The 24967-nt window shown below is 38.0% G+C and overlaps 1 protein-coding gene across 3 annotated transcripts in view; it reads left to right on the forward strand.

The window, feature by feature from the left end:
- Nsmce2 (non-SMC element 2, MMS21 homolog (S. cerevisiae)) overlaps nt 1-24967 on the forward strand; it is a 206763-nt gene that overhangs the window by 7080 nt on the left and 174716 nt on the right. The gene's annotated exons all lie outside the window — the stretch shown is intronic.

Genomic DNA, 24967 nt, shown 5'->3' on the forward strand with positions numbered 1-24967 from the left:
CTGGTTTTGAGCAATGTCTGGTGTGTCTTGGTATGATTTTTCGTATCTGGTATGCTGTTTCTTGAATGGTTTAGATTTATGTACTTGTAATTTATATTGTTCATGAAATGACTGGCGCTCATTTGATTTATTTTTTTAATCTTTTTATTCTGTGGCTTCAATTTGAAGAGTTTGAATTACTGTGTCTGCAAGTTCATCTTCTGTGTCTTAATCTGCTGTTAATTCTCTCCAGTGAGTTTTAAAGTTCTGATACTTTGTTTTTTTAGTTGTTGAAGACTGATGTAACAAAATTAAATAGAATTTTTGGTTCCTATTTTCCACTTCTTTCTTTAACACATTCATGTTTTCCTCTATATTCTGGAATATATAAAACATGTTTATAAAAGCTGTTTTATTATCTTCATCTGATAATTCTGTCATCACTTCTTCCCAAGGACATTAGTTGAGACACTTCCACCCACCCCCATGTTATGATGTTGAAAGTATACATTTGTTTGCCTTCCTTTAAGAAGTGTTGAAGTTTGTTTTGGTGGATACTGAAGTAATCTGGGTTGGACTGATCCTTTCCTGGATGTTTTTAAGCTTTAGGGTGGGCTTAGGAGTGCTAAATTATCTGTTACAAAGCATTCTGAGACCCTTCTGTGTCTTTGAGGATCCAGTGACATAGCTTTGCTCTGTCTAGATGGGATTTAAATGTCCCCAAGTTCTGTGTGAATTCTAGGAATTATTCACCTTTTGGCTTCCAGCAGAAGGTTCTCAGGGTCAGCAGCAGACACTAGGGGATCCTAGTACAAATTCCTGGAGCTCTTAATCTGCATAGCTCTTCCCACTGCTCTATCTTTCAAACTCCTGCTGCTTCCTATGGTTTGAGTCTCCTCAAATGCCAGTCTGAATCTCCTCACCCTTCCAGACTCACGCATTGGGCATGAATTCCTTCCCCGGAACTAGGGCGTGGGCATCTTCAGGACTCTCCCAGTTCTCTCCCTGCTGTAATTAAAGGCAGCACTGGTCTGCCTCTTGTCCTGCTTCCAAATGCTTTGGTATTACATACTTTGTCAGCTTTCTAGTCACTGAAGGTCAAAGATTTATATCTTTACCAGTTAGTCCTTCACAGCTAGCTGCAAAAGTCACCCATAAGTCTTTTTAGTGAGTGTCTTTTGAATGGTTTAATTTTGCCTATCCTGATTTGGAGTATATTTTTGGTGGTGATGGAGTATATTTTTGGTGGACAGGCTGGATAAAAGCCAAAATAAAATTATATGTTGTCAATATTCATGTTGAAGACTTCTATGTGTTTTAGCTGTAGAGCTTTTTATATGGTATATATATATATATATAATAAGTATATTTTGGTATTAAATATATACTTCATATAATTTTAAAAGAAATGTAATCATTATTTTTTAAAGATCTAATTTCTTTTTTTTTTTTTTTGTCAGTCATGGGGCTTGAACTCTGGGAAGACATAATCTCTTAAGCAGAGATTGGCCAAGCTTTTCTGTGAAGGTCTACCTAGCAAATGTTTTCAAATATTTGTTGGCTCTGTGGTTTTATAAGACTAGTATCTCTGTTGTTGTAGTGCAGAAGCCTCTGTAGACAGTACAGAAATGAATGGGAATGGCTTCAGTCCAGAAACAGGCCCGAATAGGAGGCTGATTTGGTTTACCGTTTGCCATTCTTTGCTTTGGAGCCACAGTCTCTGCCTCTTAAATAGCTAAGATTACAGATGGGAGCCATTGTTGTCATAATGGAAAACAGTTGCACATTAAAATGCTAGATTAATAGGAAAGTAAAAAAGAAGGCCTTACAAAACTACAAATAATTATTATCACTGATTTCATCAGAAAAATCATGTAAATTCTCAAATATAAAAGTTTGAGCACAAATTCAAAATTCACCTCTTTTCTTTTTGTCAGTTGTGGGGCTTGAACTCTGGGCCTGAGAACGATCCCTCAGCTCTTCAGCTCAAGGTGAGCACTCTACCAGTTGAGCCACAGTGTCACTTCTGGTTTTCTGAGTGGTATATTGGAGATAAGAGTCTCATGGACTTCCCTGCTGGAGCAGGCTTTGAACCTTGATCTTCAGATCTCAGCTTCCTGAGTAGTAAGGATTAAAGCATGAGCCACCAATGTCTGGCTCACATTTTTCTTAATAGCAACAAATAATAATGGTTCTTTAAATTTAGACTTTGTTCATTTTAAACAGATGGCCAAGTCTCAGAAAGCCTCTTAGTCATCCTTCACATTCAGAGTATACTCCATGAACAAGCTGGTAGTTCAGCCTGCAGCTCCAGAAGTTACACAGTCTCTTCGCTGAGAACTGACATTCTTTGATACGCAGCAGCAGTGATTTATTCATACTTACCCTTTCATTTCACAATGGTAAAATACCTGTAATGATTAAGCTTTAGTAAATTTAATAATAAATTGTGGTGGTTCATCAAAGACTCTTAAACTGTTTGATTTGAGTGCATGGCAAAGGATATGGTGACTTACCATTGCTGTGATTTATGCTAAGGCACCAGCAGTTTTTCCACAATTGCTTTTGTGCCATCAGTCAAATATTCAATATAGTAAAAGCAAAACAAATAGCATTTTAAAATTATGAAAATAATTTTAATATGAAAATAATTTAAATAAATATAATGCAAATAATCTGTGGGCCTCTGGAAGGATCTAGGAATCACTGTCCTATGAAAGTGAGCTTGAATGCTGAAAAAGAACCAGGAGAAATTCTCTGTAGTAAGAAAGCCCTGCCACCAGGGGTAACTTAGCAAAGGGCTTCTTGGAAAGCAGATTTTTATATAAAACATAATTAGTCAGTTGAGAAAGTATTTACATATTCAAGAAAATTCTCATTGTTTCCAGATAACTTGGTGTAAAATAACTTCCTCTTCACAAGAATTTCCAAGTGTACATAACAATTAGTAAGAAATCAAATCAGAGCTAGTTATAAATTCAATGAATTTCTCTTGCTCCCAATTATATCGAAACAATAAAGCCTCTCAAAAATGTATGGCAAAATTAGTATTTAATTTGGTATTTCTCAGTGTTTTTTTTTGTTTGTTTGTTTTTTGTCAGTTGTGGGGCTTGAACTCTGGGCTTGGGTGCTGTCCCTTAGCTCTTCAGCTCAAGGCCAGCGCTCTACCACTTGAGCCACAGCACCACTTCCAGTTTTCTGGTGGTTTATTGGCGATAAGAATCTCACAGACTTCCTTGCCCAGGCTGGCTTTGAACCTTGATCCTCAGATCTCAGCCATCAGTACCTGGCTTCTCAGTGTCTTTTTAAAAATTGGCATGTAATTTCTCACTGTGATGCACATGTGTCCAATGAATAGTGTTCAAATCAGGGTAAGTAAGTCCATCTTTTTAGACATTTGTCATTTCTTTTTGGTGAATCACTTAAAATCCTTTCTTTTAATGTTTTTGTGATACGTTATCTGCAGTCAGTCGTACTGTGCTATAGGACACCAGAACTTACTTCCACTAACTATAACTTTGTGCTCATTGACCAACCTTGTCCCATCTCTCAGTATGTGTGTGTGTGTGTGTGTGTCTGTGTGTCTGTGTGTGTATATATTGTTATTATAGAGGGGATATGTAGAGGGGTTACAGTTGCATGAGTCAGGTAATGAGTACATTTCTTTTCATCCTCAGTTTCTACAGCATCTTGTAACCACTATAGTACTCTCAACTTTTGTGGGATAAGCTTTCTAATTCCATATGTGAGTGAGACCATGTAATACTTGTCTTTTTGTGCCTGATAATTTCATTTAACATTGTGTATTCCAGTTCCATCCATGTTGTTATAATTGACAAGATTTTATTTTTATGCCTGAATAGTAATTAGTGTATATATTCTGCATTTTAAAAATCTATTCATTTATTGATGGACATTTATGTTGATTCTTTGTTTTTCTTCCTAGGACTTTGGAACTCCAGGGTAGAAAGACTTTATTTTAATCAGGCGGGGTGTTTGTTGGACTAGCTGCAAGTATGATATTGATTATGATGGCCATGACAGTAAAAATAATAAATTTGCTACTCAATTTCAGTGTGCTAGGTACAATGGTATTCTGACATGTGATTTCTTATATGATCCCAACATTGTGATGCAGGGCTAAAGTGCAAGAAAGGGTTTGGCTAGGATCATGCCTGTTTTGCAGTTTCAACAGCAAATTGACCCAGGAACTCAGGACTCTCACACATAACCCCAGACTCATAACAACACAAGCAGCTCTTTCCACGTGTGTAGGTCAGGTAGCCTCCTGAGAATCTGCTTTACCCTAGTAGTCAAAGCTGACGAATGAGCTGCCTCTAGTTCAGCACAAATGTTGACTGTCAGGAGCAGACAGTCTATGCAAGTTTGAATCCCTCGCTCAGTTGGGAGACCTGATGGTACTGAGCACTTGGGACTGGATATTCTCCTCCAATTTCAACCTTTTATTTGCATGTGATGACTTAGAAGAAACTGCTAATGGGAACTTTTTTTTTTTTAATTGCCACTCTTCCTTTGTTTGGTAGCTACTGGTTTATCTTGCTGTTGGTCAAAGCTGTATTTCCCATCTAATTCAAGCAGATTCCTAATAAAGAAGGTATGCCTGTGACTTTGTAGGTTTATACTTGTTAACAACTTGCCTTGGACACTCTATATAAAGTTCTGAAGCCAGAGATGATAATTTCTTTGCCTTGTTTGTACAGGTGGAATTGAATATGGTTGTAGGGATGTAGTTGAGACCTTTTGGGGCCAATATAGTATATCTGCACTGTCTTTAGGCGTATTGTAATTGCAGAAAAATAAGCCTTTTGGACCAAGCGTTAGCTATGAGGTTTCTGCAGTCAGTTGGAATCCTTACTGATAAATGCTACAGGGAACTGATAGACTGCTGTTATAGTTATATTGTAGTTGGTTCTTTCAGTATCAAAATTTTTATTCTGGCTAAGAATCATCATCTTTTTAGATCCAATTTTCTCTCCCTGCCCCACCAAAGTAACATTAATTGTACAAGGGGAGTGGTTCACTGTGTACACATATGTGTACAATGTACACTGATGAACTTCATCCCTTCTATTACTTTCCCCCATCCTACTCTCCCTTCTTAAAACAATTTCAGCAGGTTTAGTTCTATTTTCATACATGCAAATAAACTTTATTAACTAAACTCAAACTCATTTACCTGTTTCCAGCCTCTCCATTCCAATGCCTATACCATCAAAGCCTGTTTTCCTCACCTGTCATTGATGGATGATGATGATTCTTCTTCCTTGTCCCCCTCGTCCCCCTCTTCCCCCTCGGCCCCCTCAGCCCTCTCTTCCCTTTTCTCCTCTTTCTCTTCCTTCTCCTTCAGAGTTAGATATGTTATGTTTTGCTTAGATTAACCCTTTGTATTGCTTTTTTAACCCTATTCTCCCAATTCGCTATGATCAACAGCTTTCATTAAGGTTCCTTATGCCATCTTCACACATAGTTACACTGTATTTGGAAATTATTCACCCTCTTTGCTCCAATTTCTTTATTCTCACTTTAGCCCCTACATGTCCAAGAAACAAAGTTTATATTTTTGACATTTCAGAGTTGATGATGAGCTGAAAATAACATCAAAGGAAAAATTACATGATCTTTGATATTTGCTATCCTTACAAACAACTGACCTTTCACATTTGTGAATGATAAGTAGTTATGAGAATAACTGTAAATCTGGGTGTTTCAAAGATAACATTCAGTTTTGCTTTTTCATATTTTGTAAATCTTATACTTCTATATGTAAAACATATAAAACACTTTTTAGATTTCTATGTGTTAAAATTACTAAATAGGAAAACTGAAAATAAAATTATAATCTCTCACAATCCACTTTCACCCATCAGATTGTTTTGGAAAAAAGGAGTAGTTTTATGTTAAAATGCTTTGAGAATTATTTAATGATTGGTTGAAATACCAGTGCAGTTGACTTGGTTGACTTTTTTTTTTTTTTTATACTGGTCCTGGGGCTTGAACTCAGGGCCTGGAAACTACATTATCCCTGAGATTTATTATTATTATTATTTTATCCTTCAAGCCTAACAATGTAGCACTTGAGCCACAGCTCCACTTCTGACTTTTTGATGGGTAGTTAGAGAAAAGAATCTCATGGATGTTCCTGCCCAGGCTAGCTTTGAACCATGATCCTCAGTTCTCAGCCTCCTAAATAGTTAGGATTATAGGCATGAACTACCATCGCCTATTTACTTATTTTCAATTTTACTTATTTTCCAATTAGTTTCACCTCTTATTTTACTTATTTCCAATTAATTTCACCTCTTCTGTCATATTCCTTTCCCTCTTCCCCCTTTCCTAAAACAATTTCAACAGGTTTCATTGTGGCTGCAATGATGATAAAAATAACAATAAACACAAGAAATTACTATTTGTCTGAGACTGGTCTGGGGAGATGGAGAGAAGAAGGAGGGGGAATGACAGAGTGGATGACTGGTTAAATTATGTTGTATATATAAATGGACATGGTAAAACCCCCTTGCACAACTATTTGATGCTAATAAAAATGTCAAAAAAAGGAGAAATCAGTATTCGCATATCTTCTCAACTTTTATACCTGGAGCCAGTTAGAAAAAAAATTATGAAAGCAAAATTATTGAGAAAATTCACTAATTTCTATCTAGAGAATTAGAAGTATAAAGCAGGGAGTATAAAAGTATAAAGAAAGGGAGCTGACATAGCCTGTGATAGCTCATCTTGTTAGGTAAAGTTACATGTGGTGAAAATCTCTGAAAGGTAAATCTTACCTCCCCTCTGCAGTTGGGGATAGGAGACTCATTGAGTCTAAATAACTATAGAGACACATACTAAAGTTGCACCATGGGTAACCCACCCATGACCTTTTTTCTTCCCTCTTTCTAAAAACTGAGGGTGTATAGCAGTAGTCTTTAATATCTGTGTTAGAGAGCTTCCAGCAGTATAACAAAATACCTGAGGAATTGAATGAAGATGTGGCTCAAAGTGCAAAATTTGTGAGTGGAAAAAGCAAAAATAAGGCCCAGAATTTAAGCCCTAGTATTGGCATTGAGAATAAAAGAGGAAGAAGAAGAAAATAAAGATTCCTGGAAGATATCTGAGATAATTAGCTTATAAAGAGACAAGTTTCTATAGAAAGGCAAAGTCAAAGGTTAGCAAAATAAAACACCAGGAGGTGGTACTGGAAATGGATGGGGTGAGGTCAAGGGAAGTGGGGAGGGGGGTTTCAAATGAAGAGAAGTTGAGGAGAATACAATTAAGAATCCAATGTATATCCTACAAAATTAAGAAGAGTGGGACGGAATAGGTAGGTATGAGTAGGGGAGGGATGGGTGAGATTGTTGAAAGGAGTGATGTTGACCAAGATATATTCATAAACTGCTTTATTAAATGGCAACACCTTAAAGATAATTAAAAAATGACTACTAAAAGATAATCCTTTAAAAACAAACAGATTGTAACAGATGCAAAATCCCTGGATCTGTCTCCTCATGTGTCCCTTGTGTTGTACATTTGGGATTGTCCTGTTTGTAATTTTTGATGTGAAGATTTCTCATACTCTGTTGCTCATTTATTATTATTTTGTTACCTCATAGAAATGTTTGCTTATTTGACCTAATAAATAACATCTAAAAGGCCACCGAAAGAGGGGGGTGAGGGTGGGAGAAAGGGGGAGACAGAGAGAAGAGAGAGTTTTGCTCCCAGTTTTGGAGCTCCCAGTGTATGATGAGTTTGGATCTTGGTCTATGCATGTGGTGAGTCAACACAGACTGTAGAGAACTTATAACAGCGAAGCTATTCACCTCATTGCCAGGAAGTGAAAGAGTCAAGGAAGGGACCAGGTCCTATTATTGGTTTCAAGGCCAAGCTGCCAACAACCTAAGACCCTCCAACGAAGTCCCATCTCCCAAAGATTCCACGCCTTCCAATAATGTTGCCAGTAGGTGGGAAAACCTTTACTTAGCCTTTTGGAGGACATTTAACATAGAAACTACAGTAACAGGTGTTAGTGATGTCCTGGCATTGTCTAGTATATTTTTCTTTAGTTCTTATAGCAAATATACAAAGTTTGTGTTACTATTGCTAGCTGTTAAATACGGAAAACTAAAACTCAGGAAATTAGTTTTTCTGACTCAGGTCCCAGAGCTAATAAAGAGAAAGAAGTTCATTTGAATGGGCAAAGCTGTTAGAGTGGTATTTAGGCAGAGTGACACTCCAAAAAATTATTGTTAAAAATGGTCAAATTCAACATTTTTGTTGAATTATTTGTAATCTCAATTATATTTTACCTGCATTATCTTTCTGTGGCTTATTTTCATTAATGCATCTGTGAAGTTTGAAAAGGAAAAAGGATAGAATAATTGTCAGCTCCGCAATTGAGGGCAGTTGTTCTTACAGTGTTAGAATTAACAGGTCTGTCTCTAATTCTCAAAGTTTGTATTGACTGGGGAAAAAAAAAAACTAGTCAACACAGCTAGTCTGACAGTGTCTGGGGTGTTCCCCATTGTACTTGAGCTTTGGTTACAAGCTAGCTCCTCAAATTCATTTACTTTCTTTGACCTTCAGAGTAAAGAATGGCCATCGACTACACTACAGTAGGTGTAGCTTTTGATAAAGTTTTTAAATTTCATCCATAGGAATCTTTAATTATGAATAATACAGACTTTTAAACTTTCAGCCATGGGAATCTTTATGTATAAATATGAGCTTTGAACCCCAAAATATGGAATAATATTAAGCTGAATTTAAAACTGTGAATATGTGAATATATAAATACATTGTGGGACTTCCTTTATTGAAATGTCATTGTTTTAATTTGATATTCAAGGAAGCCAGCATCTAAGATCTTGTTGGAGAGAAACAGTTTAGAGAGATTTCTCAGTTGTCTCATCTTGAGGACTTTATCACATAGTTGCATAGAGCAATTTTACACAGCAGCTTTGTTTGAAAAATGAATCAATGTTAGTCCTCTTAGGCTCTTCATATGTTCCTGGGGAGGTACCTTTCCTTAAGAATAAGTAATAGGCCATATCCCAATACTTTAATGATAGAGTCAATTCATTTTCTTTGTTTCCTTGGCCTTTTTTTTTTTTTTTGTCGGTCGTGGGACTTGAACTCCGGGCCTGGGCGCTGTCCCTCAGCTCTTCAGCTCAAGGCAAGCGCTCTACCACTTGAGCTACAGCGCCACTATCCTTGGCCTTTTTAAATGTGAACATTTTTTTGTGATTAGTTTTGATTAGTGTACCCAGACCTCATTGAATTTTCAGCATTTGGGACTCATGTGAAGCTTATCAGATGTTGAAACTGTATGTCAATTCTAAATGGACCTTGAAACTGTTGCCTTAGTCAAAACTTTGGATCCAGAATAAGAAAAAATAAGTTGCTGCCCCAAATTAGGGAAGAAGCTCTTTGGTTAATTTATAAACCTAATTTCTTAAGGCTGCATTTAATTTTTCTATAACGGCCCCAGCTAAATCCTTACAGAAAGGTGGAGGTGCATCAGAAACCCTGGGTGGTCTTATTAGAACAGATTGCTGGACCTTCCCAATGGCATTGGCTCTGTAGGGCTGGAGTTGTGTTTCTGACGGGTTTCAGGTGATGTAGTTGCTGATGCCACTAGATGGCATCAGAACACTTCTTAGAAAGTGATCATTGGCCTTGCAAACCTAGGTTTCTTTATTGCAGAGTTCAGATTTATGTAAAACATAGTTGTTAAGTTACTGGATTTTAGTCTGAATTATTCCACTATATAAAGTAAAAATGTTTCAATCCTATCAGGCCAGATAAACTATAGGACTACTAAGATGGCAATATTTTGAGATCAATTCATCCATAAATGCTGCTCATTTTCATTGATACAAGTTATTCCATTCCATTTACCAGTGGTTAATACAGGATCTGTTACAAAAGAAATGTACATCTCAAGTGGATTGTGACTATTGTTGATTACATGTAAAAAAACACTTTTAAAAGACTTGAACACATTGTTCACAAAAATATTGTGTAGTTTCATACATCTTCTGGTCGGCTGGCTGTGTTTGGGACAGTTTTAGAATATTAGAAAATGTGAACTGTGTTTCTTCTATTGGCTTTCTCAGTGAGAACTTTTAATAATGCCCTTTGTAAGAGCTAGTGGCTGCTGTTGGTCTCCCCACCCTGCGGTTACCTTAGAGTCTCACTTCATACATTTCCACCATTCCAACACCTCCAGACTTTCTTCCTCTGACTGTAACATCCTGAAAATTGGCATCGTTTTTTCTCATGATGGCATGTGTGGAAATAATTGCTTGCTGTCTTCTCCTGTTTGCTAAGCTTGCCTATTCACATTAGGATGTCACTTTTCAAAATAGTTCATGAGTCACTTTCTGGTTTTTAAATAGAGCATGTATAGTACCTGGATACCATCTGGGTTTTTCTAGACTCTTAAAAGTAATCTTTCTATTAGTTCTGCTTTTTTATCTTTGGAGCTGTGGCTTGGGTTAGGTTTCAGTGACCTAATAGGGCATGAATTAGCCTCATACTGGGGGAAATAAAATGAATCAAAGCCATTCCATTGGTGGCATCGCCTGTTCCTTGGCAAGAATTAAGAGTGGCTTAAGGCCAAACAGATAACGATAATTCATGGCAGAAGTAGAATAGACTTTAGAATCATTTTTGAAACATTGGATTCCTTTTTTAATGACATCTTCTGGCTCGTTGTAAGCAGAAAGAAATCTTTATTAGATTAACAACATAGTTGGCACCAGTTTGATTATTCTAGAAACCATTATATCACACAGATCTGTTTTTTCTCCCTCTTCTTTCTGTCATTTGGAAATGAAATTATATATTTATTGTTATATAAAAGTGTAGAATATTTATATGTAGCAGTGTTGTACAATAAAAATAGTGTATAAGTTGAAATTTTCAAGAGTCATCATTGCAAAAGATAAGGGTAAATTAATTTTAGTAATATTTAATTAATCCAGTTTCTCTAATTCAACATGTCATCAATATAAAAGTTATTAGGGAGTTATTTTGACATTTTTGGGAGGGTGAATGCTAGCTAGAACCACAATCTTAATGGTGGTGTATCTGAATAAGGACTAGCTTCATTTCCTGTGCTTCTCAGCCATCTGTGGCAAATGGATACCGCATAAAGGCTGGCAGGTAGGTGATTTTGACATCCTAGAGGTAGCTAGATCAACTAGTTTTGCATGTATTAGCAGCTTTGGGGTGCATATTCAGATCAAACTAATCAGTTCAATGAGATTTTAGATTTTGATTTCCTTTGTACTTGTCACTCCTTTACCTCTGGCGTGGTTGGTATTTGAGGTTTTTCCTCAAATTGTTTAGCCAGTCTAAAATGAAAAAAACAAAACAAAACAAGAAAAAACTTCTGAGGATCCTACCTATATTAGGTTCTGTGTGAAATGTTATATGTTAATTTGAGTCCATGGCTACAGTACTTTCATAGTTGGTAGTTGGTGTGGCTAGTTTCCTATGGTATTGGGCCAGCAGGGGAGGTTAGGCCTCTAACTTCACCAGCTAGATGCTGTAAACAATTAAGCCTGTCAGCAATTGACCTTGGAAATGTTAATTTGCTTGTCCCTGGGTGCTACCACAGGCACTGGCTTTTTCTCGGTGGGTGGGAGTTAGGAACCTAGTTTGAAGAACTAGAGGCTTTTGGGGCTAGCTCCAAACCAATGTGCTTCTTGCTTCATTTTTGCATGTGACTAAGTTGCAAGAGGCATATTCCTTGCATGAATTTCTTTTGAAGGCCTCATGGAATTTGACTGGTTGAAAGGCAGTTTCATTTTCCCCTGGGTCTACTCTTCCCTTCATTGGAATGCTTATCTGTCATAGTGGTGGTTGACCTAAAAGTAATAATGATTTTCATCACTATTTCATTGTTTCTTAAACTTAGTGAAAGAAAAATTGGAAGCCATCTTCTGTCAACACCTTTGGTTTTGGATTCATTATAACTAACTGTACTGTTCCATCTAGAATGAGGAATAAAGTAAGTGAGCAGAAAGAAATGTCAGCCGAAGAAGTTAAACACAGTGAGAAATTAGGGGATCGTGGAGGGAGAATATTAATAAAGTTTACTTACTGTCTGTTAACTGGTGATGGCAGCAGGTGTGGCTGTTGCTTAAAGACAAAGATTTTGCTTTCTTCTTTTTGGGTAGTTCTTGAACCCTTTTTACTGTACAACAGTGATTCAGCATTTATTTCTATGAATTTGTTTGGCTTTCATTATTACGAGGTAGTTGTTCGCGTACTACATTGATTCATCACTGATTATTTATGAGTCTATGCCCTCAAAAGGGTAGTAATTTAATTAGCAGAAGAGAAAAATGTGTCATGCAAAGGTAAGGGGAACTCCATGGTAATGAATGGTATGTTCCACCAGAGACGTTGTGGGTCTCCCTGTCTAATGAAAAATTAGTGAATGACTTTTCTACTGTATAGCTTAACTTAATTCTGTATCTAGTATGTATACTTCTTTTGTAGACTGTACTTAGTAGGCAACCTATAAATAGTTATAACCACTAAACCTATTAATAGGCTGCCTGTTCACAATGCCTCTGTGTATATGGTATGTTCTCATTGTCATGTGTATTTGCTCATTTAACTCTTAAAATAATGTTGCAGTTTAGATAAATATTACTATTACTGTTATTTCACAAGCAAGAAAACTTAGCCTTGAGTTTGATCAAGGGCTGAATACTGTATCTCAGAGGAGCTTTTCTTTCTGATCAGAAATACATATTTTTAAAGTATTTATTCATCTGGGCATTGGTAGCTTACACCTATCGTCCTAGCTGTATTTAGGAGGCTGAGATCTGAGAGTAGGTATTTGAAGCCTCCTGGAGGAAGGAAAATTCATGGGACTCTTATCTTCAATTTATCATCTTCCCCCCAAAAAAGCTAGCCAGAACTGCACACACACACACACACACACACACACACACACTTACCTGCCAGGCTTTGAGTTCAAGCCCAGTACTAATACACACACACACACACACACACCTGCCAGGCTTTGAGTTCAAGCCCAGTACTAATACACACACACACACACACACACACACACACACACACCACCAACTTTTATGAGTGTGATTTTTCCCCCCATTTTCAATTACAGTAAGCTATAATACAAATCCTCTTCTAATTCTGACTGCTGCAATCTCTTCTCACTGTAGGTAGTAGAGTTTTGCCAACATAACACCTGCAGATGAGAGTTACCCACTGAAGTACTTTGGAGAATCCATTGGATGTTCTACAGTTTCCTCACTGAGGTTTTTTTTAAAACTTGGGCTAGGAGTCTACATATCTTAATTAATTACCATGAATTATCTCTGTAGAGCTGTTGTTTGATCATTTCTTTGCCTATGGCCAAAGTATCTGGCATTTACTCTCCAAAAATGGTAGCTATTTTTGCTGAACATAGTGTACAGGAATGTTCATGATGTCACTGGTTCCATCTTTTTTAATACTGCATAACAATCTTTGAGAGGAGTCTAAGGACCACTGTGTGCAAAAAAACCTGTTGCCTTTGTTCACATGACTTCCTGTCCCTGGAATGTGCTTTCGCAGATAGAGTGTGTGTAGGCCACATTGTCATCTTCAAGGCTAAGCTTCCTTGTTATCCTTTTTATACAGACATTCTTATATTCCTCAGCCCAGCTGTTCTCTTCTTTGGTTTCTCTGCTTTCTGTATATTCATTCACTGCTCTGCCTTGGCTATAAGTCTGCATTCACACCATTATACATAAGGGCTTAAAAGATCCAGATAATATGGTTCTGTTTTCCAGCTAAGATTTGACTTTTTCTTCTGTACAATTTTTGTGGTACCTTTTGTGTTTTTACTCTGTAAAATAAATCCTTAAACAGTATATAAACAAATGATGTGATTTGACCACTAGTACACTATAGTTAACTGGTCTATGGTCTAGATAAAAGTCATTGTATGGGGGTTGAGCATAGAGGTGCAGCTGTAATCCCAGCTACATAAGAGGTAAAGATGGGAGGATTTTAGTTTGAGACAGGTCCTCCCCCTCAAAAAAAGATGTTAGCCAGATATGGTAGTATATCATTCTAATCCCAGATACCTAGGAAGCAGAGGTCTAAGGCCTGCCCTTGGCAAAAAAAATGAGACTGTAGCTGAAAACAACAACAACAAAAAACCCTAAAACTAAAGGCACTGAGGATATGACTCAAGTGGTTAAGAGTGTTTGCCCTGAGTTCAAACCCTAGTACTGCAAATGGAAAGGAAGCAGAGGGGTCATGGTGGGAGGAAAAATCATTGATGATAGTCTTTCACGTCTATAAAGCTGAAATTTTGCCAAACCAAAATATAAAGTGATGCCTAAAATGAGGATAGGGAAAAGGTAGTAATAATTTGTGTATGTGTGTGTTAGTAATTAAGTAAAATTTCATGAGGGCTTGATATGAGGTTTGACAAGCTTTCATGTCATGGATTACTAAAAAATACTGTTGTAAGTTTCATCTCATGAGATGTGTCTTACCAAAAGTCATATACTTAAGTTGCTCTTTTGTAAAAGCCCTTTGCACTTTCTGAAGTTAGTTACACAATATTTACTTTTTGTGTGTGTGTGCCAGTCCTGGGGCTTGAACTCAGGGCCTGGGCCCTATCCCTGAACTTCTTTTGCACAAGGCTAGCACACCACTTGAGCCATAGCTTCAGTTCCAAATAAGAGTCTCATAGACTTTACTGGCTGGGCTGGCTTCGAATCTGGATCCTCAGATATAGCCTCCTGAGTAGCTAGGACTAGAAATGAGAGCCATCTGTACCAGTCAACTAGTCTTTATTTTATCTGATAAACATTATGTTAAAAAAGGTGAAGATAAGAATGTTTGCACAGATTTACAGATCTTAGTATAGGTCTTTTTTTCTGTAACAATCTTATGAAAATGAAGTAGACAGTTGACAGGCTAGAAACCTGTGGCCACAAGGTTTAAATGACTTGCCTTAACTTCCTTTTAGAGTTAGAGGCTAGCCTGGGCTATGTAGTGAGTTCCAGACCTGTCAGGGCTACGTGGCATGTTCTGAGCTCGACAGGGCTACATAGTGAGGCTTGATTTAAAAAAAAAAATCACAATGACTAGGATTATCTAGAATAATGAATGTGATGCTGTGTTGTTGAAGGTGTGCAGGTGCACATGTGCACACACATGCACACTTTTGTGCATAGCTTGTATATGTCAGCATATCTCATTACCTTTGCATATGTAGCCATGAAGTTTGAGACATTAAGTAAAGCAGCTTTCATTGTGGGATGCCATTTTGCTGTAGTGAAATTTAACCACTTTAATTTTTATAAATGGGATTTTACTCATTGTAACCTACTTTTCTTTCTAATCCCTCCTTCAGAGAGTTAATCACTCCCTGAATTCCATTAGCTTTTTTGTTCTTTTGTTTGGTAAATTAAAAAATAACCTCATTAAGACATACTTCACATACTCTAGTATTCACCCTTGAAGTATACTGTTTATTGTTTTTTTTTGAATATTCATGGTTATACACAACCATCATCACAATCTTCCACTCAAAACCAGAAATCCTGGCTGGGCATGGTGATAAATCCCAGGACTCAGGAGTCTGAGGTAGATCAGGAGTTCAAGGCTACCCTAGGCTACAGTTAGACAATATGTCAGAAGAAAATTACAAAACAAAAACAAAGATCAAAGCCTGAACAAACCCCTGAAATCCCCAAGAATTCCTACCCCCTTTAGCTATCTCAGTCTTCACATCCTCTCTTCCTTCCAGTCCTAAGAGCTAATCATTTTTAGCTAACTTATAGCTGTAAATGTGCCACTTCAGGACATTGCTTAGAAATGGAATTATATGTGGTTTGTGGCGGGAGGGGTGGGGGGCGGGGTGTGAATGTGTGCCATATACTAGAGCTTGAACTCAAGGCCTTACATTCTTGTTTAGCTTTTTCTACTCATGGCTGGTGCTATACCACTTTAGCTACACCTCCACTTTCAGCTTATGTTTTTGTGTTTTTTTTTGTTTTTGTTGGTCGTGTGCCTGAACTCTGGGCCTGGGCACTGTCCCTCAGCTCTTCAGCTCAAGGCTAGTGCTCTACCACTTGAGCCACAACGCCAATTCCACCTTTTTCTGCTTATGTGGTACTGAGGTATTGAACCTAGGGCCTCATACATGCAAGGCAAGCACTCTACGGCGGAGCCACCTTCCCAGCCCCTTGTTTGTGTTTTTGTTTTTGTTTTTGTTGGTTGTGGAGCTTCAACTCTGTGCCTGGGTGCTGTCTTTGAGCTATTCAGCTCAAGGTGAGCGCTCTACCACTTGAGCCACAGTGTCACTTCTGGTTTTCTAGTGGTTTATTGGAGATAAGAGTTTCATGGACTTTTCTGCCAGGGCTGGCTTTGAACCATGATCCTCAGACCTCAGCCTCCTGAGTAGCTAGGATTACAGGTGTGAGCTACCAGCTCTGGGCTGTAATACATTGTCCTTAGTATAATGTAATACATTGTCTCTTAGTATAATGTTTTCAAGATTCATCCATTTTGTAACATCTATCAGTCATCACGTCATTTCTCTTTATAACAGAATAATATTCATTGTATGGACATGATATATTTTGTATGTCCCTCAGGCCTTGTGTTTGTTAGGCAAGTATTGTTACTACTTGAGATATACCCCAAGTCCTTTTTGCTATTAATTTGTTTTTCAGATAGTGTCTTGTATTTTTTGTTGGGTGATCTGAGCTATGATCCTCCTGTCTTGAGTAATTGGGATTATATCATGCACTACTATGTCTGGCTCTGAAGCATAATATTTTTAATTTTGAGAAAGTTCTTTTATTGTTCATGTGTTTGTGTCATATCTAAAACTCCATTGATAAGTCATAGGTCATACAGACTTCTATTTTTTTCTAAGAGCTTTATAGTTTTCATAACTACATTCATTTTGAGTTTTTATATGTTTTCAGTTTAAGGTCCAATGTTGTGTGTTGTGTGTGTGTGTGTGTGTGTGTATGTATATGTGTGTGTGTGTGTGTGCACGTGCGCTGATCCTGATCCTGGGCTTGAACTCAGGGCCTAGGCACTGCTCCTCAGCTTTTTTGCTTAGCTAGCACTTGAGCCACAGGCTAGCTTCAAACCATTATCCTCAGAGCTCAGCCAACTGAGTAACTAGGATTACTGGCATGACCCATCACTGGCCAATTTCATTGTTTTGTGACTATCCAGTAGTCCCAATGTCATTCCCTCTCCCATTCATTGGCCTTAGTCCCTTACTGAAATCAATGGCCAACACATAAATTGACAATTCTGTTCCACTTATAGAATTTTGAATATTTATCCTTAAACTGTGTTTTGCTATTACTTTGTTAACAGTTAAAAACTGAACTTAGCGTTTGGTGCTAGTGGCTCACAACTGAAATCAGAGGATGGCAGTTCAAAGCCAGCCCGGCAGAGAAGTCTGTGAGACTCTTTATCTCCAATTAACCACCAGAAAACTGGAAGAGGTGCTGTGGCTGAAGTGGTAGAGCACTAGCCTTGAGCTGAAGAGCTGAGGGACAGCACCCAGGCCCACAGTTCAATACCCATGACTGACAAAACAAAAACCAAAAACAACTAAACGCAATAAGTTTTAAAATTAGGAAATGTACACTTTCCAACTTTATTCTTCTTTAAGATTGTTTTGAGTATTAGGAATTTATTGAAATTTGCTATATATTTTAGACTCAACAATCAGTTTCTACAAAGAAGTTAGCTGGAATTCTGATTGCATGAATTAGAGGTCAATTTGGGAGAGTATTGCCATTTTAATAGTAAATCTTTCCTATCCATGACCATATGATTTCCCCTCTCCATTTGTTTAGATGTTCTCTAACTTGTTTCAACAGTGCTTTGTCTCTTTAGAGCATAAATTAAATACTTTTTGTTAAATTTATTCCTGAACATTTTATTCTTTTTTGATGTTGTTGTACATGGTGTTATTTTAAGTGATCTTTACATTGTGCATATCAAATGTATAAAACACAATTGAGTTTTGTTTATTGATCTTACATTTTGGCAGGTAGCCAAACGTGTGTGTGTGTGTGTGTGTGTGTGTGTGTGTGCACGTGTGTAGATGCTTCAGGATTTTCACATCATTTATTTAACTTACCTTCAGAACTTCCTTGGATAGATCAAGTCATGGAGCCCATTTTGAGTAGAAATGGCAAGATTAAACATATCTGATCCTAGGGCAACAGCACACAGTTTTACATTACTAGGTCTGTAACATTTGCTGGAGGTCTCTCTTTCCCCTGCACTATCCTAGTACCCCACCTTCTGTTGAGAATGCTTAACATATTGATAAACACAGTTCCATATATTAGATGTAGTACATGGTGAATTTTGAGCTGAGAGAAAATCAAATGATAACTGACACAACAAAAAAGCATGTGAAATAAAGCTGTTGAGGTGCTTGACAGTTGACTAACTTCTTTGCAGAAACATTGACCAGCCGGAGAAATTTCCTGTAGTGGTTGATGACATTAAAGATGAGTAGGTGTTCCCTGTAGCGTAGGGGAGGGTATTTCTGTGGGAAGCAAAGATGATGAGGTGTGAAAAGCTTGTGAAGATCTGAGAGCAGTCTGCAATGTTCCTCTATATGAAAGTTGACAGGTTCACCTGCCAGTTTTGTGGGTTCTGGCACAAGACAGGAGGCTTCTGAATTAGAGACAAAGACCTTTATTTGTTTTCTCACATCAAATAGTGATTGTCCTGCTGCCCCCATGTTCCAAGTCCTATGGGATGATTGTAGAAGGGCCTTGAGGTTACTAAAGAGCCACAGTTCATGACATAGCTAAGGATTTTTGTAATAACCTGTAAGCCCACCTGTTCTTTGCCCGGAAGGAAGATGTTATCTGTATTCTTTTGCCTTCTCCCTGGGTGGAGACATTATCTCAGTCTTCTAAAGTTTTGTTCATTGCACAAACACTAGTGTGTCTGACCCATGAAGCATTGTTTACTTACACCTGGCAGATTCTGGGACCTGCAAGTTATTCATATTGAGATTGACTGCACTTTTAGCATTATTGCCTTCACAAGGTGATGATCATCTAAGATGCAGGAAAGCCAGAGTCTCAGACTCTTTTCCTCTTTACTTTTTGGACAAGAGGCATCATAATCTTTTAATTGGCTTGGTAGATAACCTTGGGCTTTCAGACCATTTCTGGAATCCAGACATGGGATTCAAACTCAGCTCTGTCAGGTATTAATTTTGTGATTTAAAGATTTGGTTTTTTGCACTTATAAAGTGGGAGAATATTGCTAGCTAGCCGCTTATATACTCAGTTTAGTATGTATACTCTATGACCCCACACATCTCCTTTACTTTTGCCCTTACTTAGCGTTGATGTGAGAATTGAATAATGTATATAAAACAGTTTTTATATACATTGTAAATTATATTTTGTAATTGAATATTGTGGATAAGCAATGTAGTTACTCTCATGAGTATTAACTGTGTGCCCACACACATTTTTGTGTTACTTAAGGTTGTTGTGAGAAATAAATGATGTATAAAAATGGTTTTTGTTATGCTTGGCATGTATTTTTCACATTTTATTGTTCAGTTTTTTGTTGTTGTTATGTATGGGTCCTTTGCAGTTGAGAAAGATGAAGTTTTGAAGCCTTTGGCTGAGAATTTTTGTTTTGAAAATATAGTCAGCATGAGTTAAAATGCAAGTTCTGCTATTCACCAGCTATGTAAGTTTGAAACAATTACTTCACTGCTTTGAGCCTCTTTTTTTCTTGCATGTAAATTATAGACATGTCTCCATTTCATGATTGCTCTTGGTTTGAAACACTTATACTTTGTTGTACAGAATTTACCTTTAATGTTGGCTGATCAGCTTGTGAATTCTTGCTTTGTTGTAAAGGAATTAGTGGCAAGCCAGACTTACACTGTAGTATATGTGTTATTGTGAGGGCCAGGAATGGCACTGAGAATGTGTATTGAAGTCAAGACAGTACATGATAATGAGGGCTAGCTATGTCCATGTATATGGAGGGGCATTATCCTCTTAGTAGGCAAAAAGTGATAAGAAGCAGAAATAATGTGCTAGTTTCAGAAAAATTAGTATAGGATTTCCTTTAAAGCAGAAAAGCTCAGCATTCCTTTGAGATAGATTAAAATATGATTAAACTAGTTAACAATTATATAATGTATTACATAGAAGTTGCAACTTTTGCTAGCGTTCTGTTCTCTTGGAGTGGAACCTGTCTGAGTTCTTTCTTAGTTCTGGAGTTTGTGATGGTGAAAAGATTTACCCTGAAGCCATTGGTGATACTGCACTGGGGTGGCTTGAGGAGGAGGATCACAGGTTCAAGGCCTGCCTGGGCTACATAGCAAGAACCTGTCTAAAAAACACTAAAGACAGAAACAACAACAACAAAAAAGCCTATAAATTTAGCTACTTGGAAAACAGGACTGCCGTTGGGTAGCTGTGGGGTTGTGACACAAGGCTAACCTAAGTGGGGGGGAGGGGGCGGCGGGGGGCAAGGGAGTTCATGAGACTCCATCTTAACCATTGACTGGGTGCAGTGGTGTGCTCATGTCATCTCAGTGACAAAGGGAAGTACAATAGAAAGACTGCAGTCAGGCCAGCTTGGGCATAAGGTGAGTCCTTGTCTGGAAAATAACGAACCTAAAAAAGAGCTGGAAGCATGGCTCAAGTGGTAGAATGTGTGCCTAGCAAGTGCAATACCCTGAGTTCAGTCCCTAGTACTGTTGCCAAAACAGCATCAAAGTTGCCTGAATCTTATCTTTGTTCTTTTTGAGGGTTTGGGGATCTTGGCTGTAACTTAATAATATTGAAATGGGTAGTGATGCTATCAGTAACTTATTTATAATTTTCCAATTTCCAAGGTGCACTGTGTGCCTTTCATTAGGTAGTTAATAATTGAGAAACAAAATACACATTGTTCTTCCTCTAAAGAACTGAACAAGAATCCTGCACCAAGTCATTGTATTACTTAGAAACCTTTTAGATCTAGGTGGTTGTCAGGGAAGCATGCACAAGACTAACAGACATTTTAGGTGCTCAACTGTAAAGTACTTTCCTTTCTTTTTGCAGTTTTTCCTTAACTGGTGAGTGATTTATTTTTATTTGTATGTTGACAAGATTTGTATCTTTACTCCAATGACATTGTTTTTGCTTTTCCACCTTACCACTCTTAACCATATCACCAAATTTATCAATTTATTTATCAACAAATAAAATCCTTATGTAGTCTTCTCCTCACATCTTAATGCAGTTACAGCATGAGCAGAGCCAGGAACTGCCATGGGAACAGGGATTTTCATGAATTGTTCAATGTTTATTTTAATGGTTTGGATTGGTTGCAGTTGAACACCATGGTTAGCTATTTGTTAGATTTGAACAGTGACTGAGTTCTCTTTCCCTTCACATTTTCACTTTGTATCTGGAAAAGACATGAAGAGATCAGACAGATACTTACACATTTATTGCAGTAGTGCTTATTATTGTGGGCTGGGGTAAATAGCTACTTCATGATGGTTCCAACAATTCCTCCTCACTGTGCATGCCTACCAGTCCTCCTACCAAGAGAAGAGAGCTTATGAGCTAATTGCTAGGCAACAGTAAGGAAATTGTATTGGGAGTGGGGTTTGCATCTATGGTGTCATATGCCTATATTGCTAAGTAACAAACTTCCCTGAAATTTAATATTGTATAAACAAGCTTTATGATTCATTGGTTTGACTGAACTGATCTGGGAGGTTCTACTGCATGTGATGTTAAGATGGCAGCCATTCGGAGTCGGGACTTTCAAGGTGGCTCACTTTCATGTCCAGCTGTTAGGGCTGACTGTAGACTGGGTAATCATCTAGTGTTGACCAAAGTCTCAGGACTCTTCATCAATATGGCCTCTCCTTGTATCTTGGCTTTCTTCCAGCATGGTCACTGAGTTCTAAGTTGTAGGCAGAAACTGCCAGTCCTGTAGAACCTTGTCTCAGGCCTAGAGTCTCATTCCTACTGTAGCTAGCTATTCAAAGCACTCATAGGACCAGCTTCAAATCATAGGCAAAGGACATGAGCTGCTTCCTGAGGAGGTAGCATGTACTTGAGGAGACTGAAGTGACAGTGGTACGTTTGGAGACTAATGTGTGCCAGACATTAGAAATTTTTTAAGATGGCATATTACTTCTGCCATTGCCACTGAAACGTTTCCACAAATTGAGTGGCTTAAAATAGCACAGATTTCAAACATCTGAAGTGGGTCTCATTGTGCTAAAATCAAGGTATCAGCAGGGCGATGTTTCTGGAGGCTCTGGAGAGACTCATTTTGTTACCTTTTCCAGCTCATTCTTTGACTCATAGGCCTTCTTTTCTTTATCCAGTGGCTTTTTTCGTAAGGCATCACTGTGATATTGATGCTCCGGCTTTTGTCTTTCACTAATAAAGACCTTTGTAGTACATTAGATCCTGGGGATAACCCTGGACTACTTCCCGGTCTCCAGGTCAGCTGATTGGCAATCTATTTCTGTTTTGCCATTTTAATTCCCTTTTTCATTGAACATTGAATATTCATGGAGTTAGAGGTTTGGAGTATGGATATCTGGTGGGAATAGCATTGTTGTGCATGCCACAGATGGAACCTGAGATAGGAAAATGGGTTTTTATTTTTTGATGTGGATTTTTTTTTTTTGGATGCTAGTCCCAGGGCTTGAACTCAGTGCCTGAATGCTGTACCAGAGCTTTGTTGCTCAAGGCCAGTGCTCTATCACTTGAGTCACAGCTCCACTTCTGGCTTTTTTGGTGCTTAATTGGAGAGAAGAGTCTCATGGACTTTCCTGCCCAGGCTGACTTTGAACTACAGTCCTCAGATCTCAGCCTCCTGAGTAGCTAGGATTACAGCTGTGAGCCACTGGCACCAGCAAGAACATATTTTGAAGGAATGATGAACAAGTTCAGACTTAGACATACCCTCCCAAGAAGTGATCAGTAAAAAGAGTTGGTTTTCGAGCTTAGGATAAAGGCACAGATTTGGAAATAGATGACACAAAGGAAGCCATGGAATGAATATGTTTCATAGGAGGCATGTGTGTTTATGGCTCAGGGAAAATTACAGTCAGTGAGGTTGAGGAGGAGCCACTGGAGGATGGGCGGAAATATAGAACTTAGTAGTCCATTTGTGGAGCATCCTGTGTTTTCTCTGAAAGGATGGTTAAACATCTTTATTTATGTACTACTATGACAGATCAGGAAACCATAGCCAGAGAGATGAAGTCACTTGTTTAAGATGATACTAAAAGTACTTTTTGATTTCTACTCAGTTTATTTATCACATTCTAGCCTGAATCTGTTGGATCTTTCCTGTGACAAGAGGACTGTATTTCCCAGGCTGGCTTTGAATTGGCCTCAAGTAATCTTCCTGCAATAGCCATCAAATTAAAGATTGTATTGGATAGAGGTTTTGGCTCTGTGTATGTGTGTCTCCCTCTCTGTCGCCCCTTTAGGCCCCACCCATTTCTTTGGTTTTCTGACTAGTTTAGAGAAGGTCCTGGAATAATGTCTGCCCACTATCTTATTTTTGAGCAAATAAAATTCTTTCTACTAAGGAACAGAGTTAAAAATTATTTATAAAATTATGGACTCTTTTCTTTCGCAGGCTCTTTAATCCCTGCCGCTCCCCCGCTTTTCTCTTTCTCTTTGCAGTATGGGGAGTCAAACTCAAGGCCTGGTACTTGCCAACTGAGTGTTCCACCACTTGAGCCATGGCCTCCAGCCCTTTAACTTTTAGTTTGTTTTCAAGATAGAATCTCCCACCAACTTGCCTGGGCAGACCTTGAACTTGAGCCTCCTACCTTTATTTCCTGATTACAGGCAGGTACTACCATGTCTAGCCCTCTCTCTCTTTTAGTATTATTATTACTTTTAATAGCCCTTTTACTTTGGAGCAAGGGGGCAGCAAAGTGAAACTGGATAATCACTGCTTGATGTGAGGAAATTAATAAAGGCCCATGTCTCATTCAGGAGCCTCCTATTTTCTGCTAGCATCTATGAAACTGGCAGGCAAACTTGTCAACTTTCCTGTAGAGGAATATCTTAGATCCTTTCAGTAGAGTCTGTGCCAACAGGGACAACACTGTGGTGGCTTCAGTGATTTCTAAAATTAAAAAAAAAAAAAGGTTGGAAACTTTACCTGAGGGGACAGCATTCTGTCTATTTGAAACTCTTATAGAAAAGTTTCTCAGGCTTTAGTATTCAGCATTCTGCCTTAAAAACTTCTGGGGTATTTAAATTGAGCCCAGGACTCTATACTTTTGAAGCAAGTATTTCAAGCAGTTCTGGTACATTTGAAAGTTCTAGATCACCAGTCCCCGATTTTGAATGGTGAAGTCTCTTACATAATATAGGTATACCCTTTTTGGTTACTAACTGAATTGCAGATTCCAATCTCCTTGACTAGAAAGCCAACATTTCAAGTAATAGTAGTAAAATACAGATTTGTTCTGTGCTAGGCTCTGTGCTAAGTGCTCATTTGCAGTTATCTAATTTGTATTAAGAAGATACTATTATCCTTTTTAAAGAAATAACATTTAGAAATTAAGATTACAAGACCACAAAAGGTGCTCAAACTGTAGATCCAAAATTAAAAGCTAGGCAAGTCTACCTCCAGAGTCTTGTTGTTTATTGGTGGTATGAGCACAGAGCTCTAGGGAATTCATGCCATGTAGCCCCATCATTTCTCAGGTGCACTAGTAAATCCAAGAGAGAAAGAGACTGTCATTTTTGTGCTTCATTAAGTAAAAATACATGTATTTGTATTCTTCCATGTCTCACTCACTTGGAAGTCACTTGATAGCAAGTCTCCTGATCAGTTCTACTAAGAAGGATGTACCTTAAAAAAATTTCTAGCCGGGAGCCGGTGGCCCAGCCTGTAATCCTAGCTACTCAGGAGGCTG

This window comes from Dipodomys ordii, unplaced genomic scaffold (assembly GCF_000151885.1).
Source record: "Dipodomys ordii isolate 6190 unplaced genomic scaffold, Dord_2.0 Scaffold82, whole genome shotgun sequence".
Classification (NCBI taxonomy): domain Eukaryota; kingdom Metazoa; phylum Chordata; class Mammalia; order Rodentia; family Heteromyidae; genus Dipodomys; species Dipodomys ordii.